Here is a 12,510-nt window from a genome sequence, read left to right as displayed (position 1 = left end):
GAGGATTCCTACCAGTATAATGTAGAGATTGAGAGCAGCCGCAAACTCCAAACGCATGTTGTCACATAGTCACATAGTCACTTTAAGATGATTTTCTTGTTCGTGTTTTTGTTTTTTGTTTGTTGTGGTTGCACGCGATTCAAGAGCCGAATGGCTCACAGGGCTATACCAAAATACATAAACTGAAACTGTTGATTCTCCACGTGGAGGGAAAAATGTCGTGAAGATGGCCGGGCGTGGTTGGTGGCCACCCACCCCCTCGTGTGTGCCGTGGCCGCCTTCCCCACCCAGCCCCTCCCTCCCCACCCTCCCCACCCAGCCCCTCCCCACCCTCCCCTCTCCACCCAGCCCCACCCCTCCCATTTTTGGATGCACGACGGACGGACGGACACAATAATCCCCTGTGGGCTGGTGGAACCAGGACGGTTCCTACCAGTATAAATGCGTCGTGGATGTGCGAGAGGCGTGCTGGCGTTACAGGCAGGTAGAAATCTCTCAGAGAGGGATCGGGCCGAACGGGATGCCCTCAGTTTAATTAAAAAAGAAAACCTTCCCTTGCCGCCAGTGAGGAGTGCACGGGGGCTTTCACGCCGAGGAACCGTCTCGCTGAGCCGTGGGAAAGCCGCGTGGCTCAGGTGGAGGGAGTGTTGGGGTTTGTGTGGGGTAAAGGGGCCGGCTTTAGGCCGTGTTCACACCGTGCTAAGATGGACCACCGCAGAGTGAATCATATCATAAAGCGATTCCCTCCCTACTCTTTGGCTCTTTCGGTAAAGTCACGTAGGTATAAAATAAAATAAATCACGACGTTTCGATCGCAACACGAGCAATCACCATCATGTGGGAAACCACAGCAAGCGAAAGAACCAAAGAGTATGGATTCCTGCAGTCACGAAAGCTTCAAATCAAGATTGATTCCCTCCCTACACTTTATCAGGGCAAGACCAGACAAAGCCTGGTGCAACGACCGTGCCAGAGAGGCATCTCGAGGAAGGCCTAAGGGGGAAAGTCACCGGCTAGCAGCCCCTGCGCCCTCGGGGGAAGCGCCGCTCTCCCACACACGGGAGGATCAACACCGAGGAAGAGAGGGAAAACTTGCCGGGGCTGCTCCATCGAGCCTCGGAAGGCGTCGGGCGGCACGGGGTCACCAATCCCCCCTCCCCCGCCCTGCTTGTGGAGACTTCGCGTCGTGCGACATCTGTGCTGTCCCTTTAATGGCGCGGAAGTAATTTTTGTTTGTCTTTGTGCGGTGCGCGAGGGCCTCTTGTCTTCGCGGGTGCTGCCCGCTGAGAGAACTTGCCTCTAACGGCAGCCCGTGTAGGCCACGCGGGGGCTCTTTGTCTCTTCCCCCCTCCCTCTCTCTCGGGCTCTTTGACCTGCAATGACAACGCACGGATGGATTCGCTCCCCGGAAGAATGCGTGCAAGGAATCGCGACCTTTTGTCTAAGCCGGGTGAACTTGCAGTGGATTCTGTCCAGCATTGTGTTAGGGGGGGGTCAGGGTTCATTGCCCTATCCCGTGACCCGTGGGTTCGTGACACATTTGGTCAAGATCCAAACCGCTTTTGCAAACCCACGCAAACGATTCGTGGCGAAGACACGGTCTGTCGGGCAGTTCCATCATCTCTGAAATGAGATTTATACGACGCGAAGGTTTTCACGACGACTGTGAAAATTGCCGCGTGCGAAGATGAGAACGCGTGGGGGGACTGCGTTGTTGAAGACGGCGGCGTGGGGTGGTGCGTGGGGGGGGGTAAACTGCAAAACAAGTTTAAATGTCACGCTCGAATCTGTGAGCTCTTAAGTGGAAATTTTGTTGACACGGATTGGCTCGGCTCGTGTGGGGTTAGGGCAAAATTCCATAGCGTGACCCTTTTAAAAGGGGGGGAGGGGGCCCGCACACAGACACTCAGGGCGGGGAGCGGGTGGGGGCGACGGGGGGGAGGCACGGCTCAATGAATGTTTGTTTAACAAACTTTAAAAGTCAAATTCGCAGCGATTTTCCGCCACTCAGATGAGCGTCGAGGCATAGGTGCTCATCTCCCATGTACAGCCCCACCCCTCCCTATTCCTCCCTCCCCCCTCTCTCTCCTCCCCAGAGAATTACTGCGTTTTATTATTCAGATGATACGGTAACGTTGATGGCAGGGTGGTGGGCGTTCGGGCAAAACCAAAAAAATAGTGTTTTTTTTTTCTCTGAAATGTTGAGTGTTTTCTTTCTCGGAAATGTTAGGGTTGTGACGAGTGTATGTATGCACGTTGAACTTCTTTCGCACTGTACGTAGCCAACCGTGCTACTCGGAGGTGTATGAGGGAAGGAACAACAAACTTCCCCTGCGTGTGCGAGCACGTTGTCAGCCAGCGCAGGGGAACCTGACTGATGATGATGACGACGACGATGCCGTGGTTGTCCAACACCACGGCCGCTGGGAAATTCTCGCAGGTGACTCACGCGGAGGGCGTGGGAGGACTTGCGGACGAGATACGGGGCTCTCACACTGCAGCCTTCTCCACAGCCCATTCGTTAATGATGTCTCTTCCACCTCCTCCTTTCGCACATACCTATGGAGATCCACGAGGAAGAGATTCGCTCGTACGCGGTTTAGTCACTCAATTGACTTCGCCTGAGAGTAACATGGCAGGTCCACCCATTCACTTACCTACCCACTCATCCAAACAAATATCACGAGCCCCCGTATAGCCTTGAACAGACTGTTGGGGCGAGTGCTGTTCGCGAGCACCTATGAAGTCCGGAATGGCACACGAGTGGATGGGTGGCCAGCACCACGCCTGGCCGCACCAAGAGTCGACTCACTCATTCATTTACCGACCCACCTACTCACCCATCCACCCACTCACTTTCCCCCACACTCATCCGCTCATCCACACGCACAAACACTCACTCACTCGCTCACTCACTTCACTCACCTATTTACCAATAAACCCACTCATTCGCCCACTCACTTCATCCACCCACTCACACATACACCCACTCACTCGCCCACTCCATCCACCCACTAACTCACCCACTCACTCGTCCATTCACTTCATCCACTCACCCACTCACCCATACACCCACTCATTCGCCCACTCACTTCATCCACCCACTCAACAACAACAACTGCCACTCGCCACTAAGTGGCGGTGACGTCACCACGACGCTTGTGCCAGGCCATGTGCACCTTGAGGCCACGTGAAGTGTCAAACGCCTGCTGGCAGGAGGTCACGGGGCAGACCCAGGTGACACGGGTCGACTGACTGAGATGACTGGCTGATGCACCACCTGTGCCCCCTACTGTGCCAACCTGCTGTGCTTTAGCCACCCGGCGCTCCGCTCGTTGTTGTGAACGTCGTTCCTCCGCCCTCCATTGTTGTTGGAGGGCAACTGCCTCCGACTGCCCAGTAGCATCCTTCACGAGCCTCCTCCACAGAGGCCGATCTTGAGACCGCTGGTACCAGTCATCGGCAAGTCTACTCAGCTCCACGTCCTCCTGTACCACATCACTCAATCTCTTCTCTAGCCCGTGCCACGCCCGTTTAGCCCCCTCGATCCGGCCGAACAAAAGCTGTTTCGGCATGCGATGGCTGGGCATGCGGGCCACATGACCCAGCCATCGCAGCCTTGCCCGCCGGAGGAGCTCACCGATGGGACCTTGCCCAGATCTTTCAAGGATTTGTGAGCTCCTCACACAATCCAGCCTGGTTAAATCCAGGATGGATCGTAGGCAGGCTAGCCTAAATGTTTCTAACCGGCGAAGATGTTCCATTAAGGGGGTCCACGTTTCGCAAGCGTAGAGAAGGGAGGGAATGACCGTGGCCGAGAAGACTTGAAGCTTAGTGCGGAGCGACAAACCAGGTAGCTTCCACACAGCGTTACACAACCGATGAAAAGATATTGCCGCTCGACTGATTCGGAGTGAGACCTCTGCTGTTAAACTGGAGCCGGTCATAAGCACACTGCCCAGGTATGGGAACTCTCCACTCTCTCCACAACTGCCCCATCACCGATTGGGAGTTGTGGGGGTGGAGTGTCTGATGGTACAAAATACCCAGGCAGGTGCTTAGTTTTGGTGGGGCTGATGGTAAGGCCCCATCTCTTAGTGGCACGCTCCAGTCTCAGCAGCAGCGTCTCCAACTCCTCCTCTGAATTAGCAGCTATTACCAAATCATCGGAAACTCTCCACTCTCTCCACAACTGCCCCATCACCGATTGGGAGTTGTGGGGGTGGAGTGTCTGATGGTACAAAATACCCAGGCAGGTGCTTAGTTTTGGTAGGGCTGATGGTAAGGCCCCATCTCTTAGTGGCACGCTCCAGTCTCAGCAGCAGCGTCTCCAACTCCTCCTCTGAATTAGCAGCTATTACCAAATCATCGGCATACATAACGTGGTTGAGCAATAGGGAGCCATCCCTTGACCGCACCCGGGCATCGATCAGCCTCCCATTATATCTGTAACAAATGGAGATTCCCCCGGTACAGCTAATGAAGGCTTCACAAACTACATGGTCAAAATAGATGTTAAATAATGTGGGAGCCAGAGGACATCCCTGTCGCACCCCAAGGTGTACAGGGAATGGCTCTGACTCCCGGCCACGTAGTTTTTTCCGGGCCCGCTCACCATCATGAAGGTTCTTAATGATCGTGAGCAGAGGGTCAGGTACTCCAAAAGCACGAAGAACAACCCAGAGCCCAGGCCTACTGATGGTATCATAGGCCTTGACCAGGTCAATAAAACAGAGATGTAGGTCTTGTTGGAATTCCCTACACCTCTGCTGTAGCAGACGGAAAGAAAATATGGCATCTGTGCAGGACCGCCCTTTCCTGAAACCGCATTTCCTTTCCTGAAACCCACTCACCCACTGACTCACCTACTCACCCATACACCTACTCACTCGACCACTCACTTCATCCACCCATCTATTCACCAACCCACGCACTCAACAAGGCTGGTTCAGATTTCACCCACTACCGGTGTAAGTCGTGACCGGGAATCGAACACGTGGTTACACAGAGCCGTGCGCCACAGTTCCAGCCGAAAGGGTTTACGCTTTGTTAAGCGTTACAGATCCAGTGGCAGGAAATCCAGTGGGCCTACGTCATATGATTGCATTGTGTGGCACGGGATGGGATTTGTTAAGGCTGGAAATGTAAGCCATTGTGGTGCTATCGGCGACTCGAGAGCCGAATGATTTACTGGCTCCAGCACTCAAGCAGTGGCCTGTGCTGCTTATTTCTGTCGAGTTTTGTGTCGACCTCGGGCCCACATCTAAGAGAGAGGGGCCCTTGCCTGTACGACTCTGGCAGATCCCCACGTATGTACGTATGTTGAACTTCTTTCGCACCGTATGTAGCCAACTGTGCTTATCAGAGGTGTGGGGAAGGGGAGCCAGCTCGCATTGGTTTAAGCGAGGCTCACTGCTGACGAGACACCGCTTGCAGTATTCGCCTCTCATTGCCTTTAAAAAAAGAAAGACAAGAGGGCTACATTTGTGTGTTTAATGTTGTAAACCAGTCCACGGCATCTGGGGGTAGCTGAGTGGAGTAGTCCGCTCGTTCCAGCCACCAGGTTACGTGTGTTGTATTGGGGCAGTCATCAGTGAAGTACACCTCATGGCCTGCACGTCAACACCGCATTATCAGTTCTTTCGCACCGTGCGTTGCCACACGTGCTAATATCCACCACACCGAGCACGCTCCGTAGCTCTCTCCGCTGCGTTTTCCGGTCGCACCCACGCGCTGTTCTGCACGTTTACATGTCCGACGTTTCGCACCCTGCGCTGGGAGCTTCTTCACGAAACGAGTTGCCGGATGTAAAAGGCCTTGTGACATTTGGTACAGCATGTGACTGTGGTCGCAGTGGCATGGCCTTATCTCAAATTTGAAAAGGACCGACAAGTAAATTACATGGGAAAAAATTGGATTGTCAGGCAATCTGGGTCTTCAAAGCAATACAAAATAAATAACCACGGACTTCAAACGGTTATATGGCATCCAATAAGACTGACAACATTATTATTCTTATAATTTTTGTTGTTGCCCATTTTATGTTGTGTAATTAAATCTATAATAACATGCAAAAATACATATCACATTCTGATCACCGCAGATAGTCGATCGGCAGGTCGCGTGCGGTTGGGTAAAGTGTGGGTGCTTCCAAGACGTTTGTCCTTCAGGGAAGAGTAGACCAAGATGCCCTCGATCTAGAGGGGCCCTCGAGAGCGCCCGGTCGTGGATACCCATTCCGCCAGCGGAGCTGGATGGAATTTAAGAAAAACAATTGTTACACTTACTAGGATGTGAAAATACGCGTGTGAAATCGAATGAGACTTACGGGGGGGGGGGGGGCGGCGGGGGGGGGGGTGTTTTGGCATTTACGGATATTCATAACTTCAGCCGTATTTTTTACCGTCGGCATCCATCGGGGAAAAATGGACGGGACCGAGGCTTCTTTTGTTAATTGTTTGTATTGATCCAACCAGGTTGGGGGGGGGGGGGCGAGGTGTACAACTTCCGCACCAGGTGAGTGGTGCATAGCGGGATAAGACAACGAACGCGGACGTGCAGGACCGGCGCGTGGTGCGACACGTGGTGCGCGGCAGATCCCTTTTCTTCGGGGAAGGAATAGGGGAGGGAAGAGGGCGGGGAGGTGGGGTAGGGAGTCAGTCTCATTTCAAGTTCAGTCAAGTAAACTCAGAGTCTCTGGAGTGGCATTCACGAGAGGGGAGCCCCCAGATTTGCGTGAACTCTCCTTTCTCTATTCCTCAGTTTCAGACACCGGTGTTCTAAAGCTGCTCGGGCGAATCAGGGTGCTGTGTCAGAGGGTGAACGAGGGGGGACCCCCGTGATTCTTTCAGGCGCTCAGGCTGTGTGCTGGTGTCGGCCCGATTGTTTGATTTATCTTCATACCGTTGGCATTTCCCAGAAATTAAACAAACTCAAGAAAGTAAACTTATTTTGAAAAAGTAAAACACACAAAACCTTCATCCTGCCTTTGCGAACTGAAATATACACTGCGTGTCCCCACCCATCGCGGACGACGGAAAGAAAAATAATCTGATACGGAGGCAAATATTGATTTAAGTGGCATGAGATTACAAGATAATACCAAGCCACAGGTTGTTATGAAAAACCTGACAGCGACAATGTCTCCACGTGAAGTTGATTGCACAGCATAGGTGTTTGCTTGATATAATTACTTATAATTATACAACCAATAACAATAAAACCGATAATAATACAACCAAAGCCAATCATTTGCCCAGCGAAGCCTCGGTGAGTCTTAAAAGTCTTTTTTCAGGAGGGCCCTGTCGCACTGGGATGTTTGGTTAGCACGTTGTACGATTAACAACTTGAGTAAAATTCCCGGCCATGGCTAACATCAGTTGCGAGTGATATAAAAAATGTTTTTACCAAGTTAGGTCCACTGAGCTCTAGAGATTTTTTTCAGAAGCAACCTGGCCACAAACAATAGCTCAAAGAAAGTGGCATATCATCACGTGGACATGTATAGCAGCCAAATCCTCTAAAGGCATGATTCTAAATGTGGAGGGGAAAACCGTCTCGCCCTTTTTACCAAACCGCACTGACCAGCCCGGTGAAGTATGGTCAAATAACACCCATGACTTACACGGCGTGGGGAGGCCTTCATCCAGCAGTGGATTGACATTGGGCTGTAAATTATTATTGTGCTACATCTGTCACATGGTAAAGCCAAAGTCTTCCTGCCAAACGGCAGTTTAGCGATGTATTGCCACGAGTGGGCCTGAGCCTGTGGTACAAATTCCACATTGATATGACGGGGACCGATCTGCCTCTATGACTTCTCTACAAACCAGAAGTCACTTGGAGGGATCTCAGAGGTAGCTCCTTGACATCTGCTCCTGCGCGCCTTTTCTCTTCCACGCAGGGTCGCATTGCTCCACGCGAGATCAGAACGCATTTTGCTTCACGCGAAATAAAATTCGATTTCTCCGTAAAGCGGTACTCCATTTATCCACCACCCCCCCCCCCCCGCTTTCCCACCCCCCCCCCCCTCCCGGGACGGATGATGGGCTCAGCAAAACCTCCTTCCAACAACCCGGGACGTGAACTCGCAACCCATTGTGATCGTGAGTCACGAACGCCGCGTAACACCGCGGGCGCCGCCCTGGGCCCGATCGTCACGACATGAGCAGCGAGCGACTCCTCGTCGTCTCAATTCGCGCCGTCATCGCCCAGACCAGACAATGGGAGAACCCCTGAAGCGAGCTATATTTATAGTTGCGGCCCTCCGTCACTCACCCGCTCGCCCTGCTCGTGGGCACACGCCCCTCGCCTCTATCGGGTTACGAGCGAAGCGGCGCGCGTGACTTAACGAGAGCTCGGCAAAGCGAGTGTCACGCGCGCGAGTGTTACGCGCGCGTTGCCTGGCAATGCTGGCAGGGCTGCCTCCACACCCAGTTGCTGGATTAAATCTAGTGGTGGTGGCTGTTATAAAGGGGCCCGAAATAAATACAAAAACCCACATAAATGTTAAAACACATACATTTTTTTAACTTGCGTAGTAAAGTCACGTAGGTATAGAATAAATCACGACGTTTCGATTGCAACACAAGCAATCATCATCAGGTGGGAAAACCACAGCAAGAAAAACTTTTTTTTTGCCTAAGTGGGAGACAGAGATGCCGTGGTAAGAGGTTGTACAGGTAAGAAAGGGGGGAGGGGCAAGAGGAATGGGTACTCGGACCGCATTATTCGCAAAGCTGTTTCTCCAACCATGGAGAAACAACCCCCTGAGAAGCCAATCAAAACCATCACGTTACCATACATAGCAGGTGTTACCAAAAATATTTCCAAAATCTTAAACAAACACAAGATCCAGGTCCGATTCAATACAGTACACAAAATCCGTGATCTAATCCCATCTGTGAAGGAGGTCATTCCTGACATGCAATATCCTGCAGTCTACAAACTGAGTTGCCCCTGTGGCGGCTGTTACATCGGGGAAACGAAACGACATGTCTCAGACCGTGGCCACGAACACAAGGCAGATCTGAAACACGGTAGAACCAATACCTCTGCTGTAGCTGACCATTGTTATAACGCTGTGGGCTCCCATGATATTGTTTTTTTCCAAGGTGCTCTGCAAACCTTCAGGCTACTATCAAAGGTGTGTTTATGAAGCCATCCAGATATATAAACATATACATAACTTCAACCGAGAAGATGGATACAAATTGAGCACTCATTAGAAGGATGTTATTAACCAGGTAAAACCCTAACTGCTTTGTAGTGGTTGTCTTCTTTCATACCTGCCGGGTACTGGTCGATGTTTCCGAGTTAACTTCCCTTCCCGCATCCACAGCTCTCTCGGCCTCCCACTTCAAGCCCCGCCCACTTCCCCCCCCCCAGCCTCGTGGTCCCTCTCCGAGCGTCCACGCAGCGCTCCCCCTACCCCCACCCCCTCTCCCCCCTTGCCCCTCCCCCTTTCTCAGCTATATAACCTCTTACCACGGCATCTCTCTCTCCCACTTCAACAAAAAAAACTTGTTTCTAGCTGTGGGTTTCCCACCCGATGATGATTGCTTGTGTTGCGTTCGAAACGTCTTGATTTGTTTTATTTTTCTACCCACGTGACTTTACCGAAAGCACCAAAGAGTATGGATTCCTGCAGTCACGAAAGCTTCAAATCAGGATTGCATAGTAAATTAATTGCATTTTTTTTCATTTGCTATACAGCCAGATAATACGACAAATCGTTAACCTTAAACACCCAATCGTTCATAACAGTTGAAGGCGGTATAGTGCTATAGTAATAGAGCAAGTGCAGAATCACTGAACCGGAATTGATAGCTTTTTTTTTGAAGCTCTGTCGTCCCGACAGTTCTGTACCTTTCACCTGAAGACGGCCGCTTGCGTTGTGGCCGAAACGTCGTGAGAATTTTATTGTGTTATTTTATTATTTTATTCTCATTCTACGTGACTTTACCGAAAGAACCAAAGAAGATGAAGCGGAATTGATAGCATTTAGCGCGGGGGCCCGTTGCATATGCGACTTTTGCTCCGAGGAAAATCCGGCACTGCCCCACATCGCCTTTTAAGTGGGCGGCGTGTTCAGTTTTCCAGGTACGTCGGGGGCACCTGGGTCAGGCTATACGTTTTGTCTTGTGGCTGCATCATTGCCAACCGAGGGGTGTTGAGCAACGCCCCGATGGGATTTTGTGGTGGGCGAGGGAAGGGGCGGGGGTCGTGCCGAGTGCGTGACAGCGCCGGTTGCACCTCGCGCGGCAACGCGGCTGAAGCTCGGGGAAGAGCGAACAACAACACACAAAAAAACACAATAAAATGTGTGTGTTGAGAGAAATTAGTGTTGTGATGACATCACCTTGAGTCGAGTACTTTTTTTGTGAATTTTACGCAGGAAAATACATGTTTGATGGCTTCAGAATGTTACACACCTGTCAACTCCTTTCAAGTGCCCTACCTTATTACAGACCAATTCATATCGATTTGGCCACCCCGTGCCCTTATAAATCTCAACGTTCATCCTATACACGACAATATACACTCCACTATACACTACGCTACTACATACTTATCAACTTCTTACCAGTGCCTACCTTATTGCAGACCAATTCAGACCTTATTGGTCATCCCGTGCCCTTATAAATCTCAACGTTCATCTTACAAAGTCCCATCACAAGGGAGAAACACAAACAAATAGACACTTTGTTTTAGCCCTATTGAAACGGCTGCACGCCGTATGGACTTTAAAACTCAATTTCCTTGTGCAAGAATACGGGTGAACGGTATGGGTTGACAGCTGTGATGTTTTGTTGCTACAATATTTAATATCTACAGGGACTCCTCTACTTAAGAACGAGTTCGGTTCCAGAGGTCTGTTCGTAAGTCGATTTGTTCACAAGTTCAACTTAACTCCTGTCGATTCCAAACGTGTTTCACGGCATGTACACCAATCACGGGGAATGGCTTTAAAAGTAACATAATCTCATGTAGATGTAGACGCCACTGGTTCTTCATGTTCGCCGGTTGAACTTACGACTCATCATTCGCTTGCGACGTGCATCGCGACTCTCAGCTGCTCGCGTGTACCACGGTACAGTCCACACTTGAAAGCAACAAGTTTTAGTTGTGTTGTTTCAGTCGAGCCTCGAGTTACCGTGTTGGGGAAGTAACCGCCTATCTGTGGCCTTCATCGCCTGGGGCAAAACAACCCCCCCCCCCCCCCACTTGCGCCGTGGACGATTTTTTAAGAATGCGATCGTATCAGGAGATGCGCCTCCCCTCCACTCCCCCCCACCTCGCACAGAACCCGCCCTGCCCCGAACGCCGCGCTACGGCAGAGTCCCACGGGAACCCCACGGGCGAATTGGGGCAACATCGCCAAAGCCATTTCGAACTCGCCCCAAGATCGCACGTGGTGGCGGTGTCAGTTTGTACGCCTGTGGTCTATTCGTGACATACGCCAATGATCTACCGCGTACACACCCGACGTCTCACCTGGTGAAACGCAAGATTGATCTCGAATCGCCCTATTGACCCCCGGATAACCCCGCACTGAATAATGAATTCTTTTGTTTTTCAAGATGGTCCTCCTGCCATTTGAATGTTTGGCCAGTGCCTAATTGCGCGCGGTCAGCGATGGGTGCAAGCCGGAGAGCCCGGAGTAAACCCACGCAAGGCAGGGAGGAGAGCGTACAAACGCCCGGGTCAAGAGTCGAACTCAGGGGTGCTTCTTGCTGCCAGTGGCACGAGTGTTCACCCACTGCACTATCCATCATTACTCATTCACTCTTCATCACGGTCTTGGCGCCAGTGACTTCTCAATTTTGTTACGCGACCAAACGGTGGGGAGATGGTAAAAATAAAAATCCAATTAGTAAGGGTTGTCACGTAAACAGAACATGCCAATTCGTCACGAGGACAGCACGGATTGTAAATGTTGTGGCTTGGCTCTTCAACACACCGGTGTGCTGTGCTAGTGACGAATTGGCCACGTTCTGTTTACTTGACAACCCGTGTCGGATAGTAGCGGGTTTTAACGACACATTTATATATTTACGCGATCTAACTCCAAAAAACCCCCTGCATTATGGATATTGGTCGCGAAAGCCTCCTTCGTGTTAAACTGTTTGAACGACGTCGTACGTTACGTAGAAACGGTACGCGTGGGCTCCTTTTCCATCTCGTGTTATTTTTGGTGAGTGAAGCAGATGCCCATCTGATCGTAATGATGAATATTCGTCACGCTGCACAAATGGCAGTGCTGAGGGCATTTCTATTTGCGCCCTGCCAATCTGCCAAAAAGTAGAGCCGCGTGCGTCGCCTCACCGCAGAATGCCGCTGTGTTCTCAAGGATGCAAGATGCCGGTTGCGTGTCTACGCACACAACGGCAAAAACCATCTCCCCTCTAACCTTAACAGACTGTCGTGGCAAGTGCTGTTCGCGAGTAGCACCTCTATGAAGGCCGCGCATGACACACGAAGGGGTGGGTGGCCAGCGCCCACGCCCCA

The sequence above is a fragment of the Petromyzon marinus genome, chromosome 50 (genome assembly GCF_048934315.1).
Source record: "Petromyzon marinus isolate PM22_M1 ecotype Great Lakes invasive population chromosome 50, UKy_Petmar_22M1.pri1.0, whole genome shotgun sequence".
In the NCBI taxonomy this organism is placed as follows: domain Eukaryota; kingdom Metazoa; phylum Chordata; class Hyperoartia; order Petromyzontiformes; family Petromyzontidae; genus Petromyzon; species Petromyzon marinus.
The sequence above is the reverse complement of the archived record's forward strand: the minus strand, read 5'-3'. Positions refer to the sequence as shown.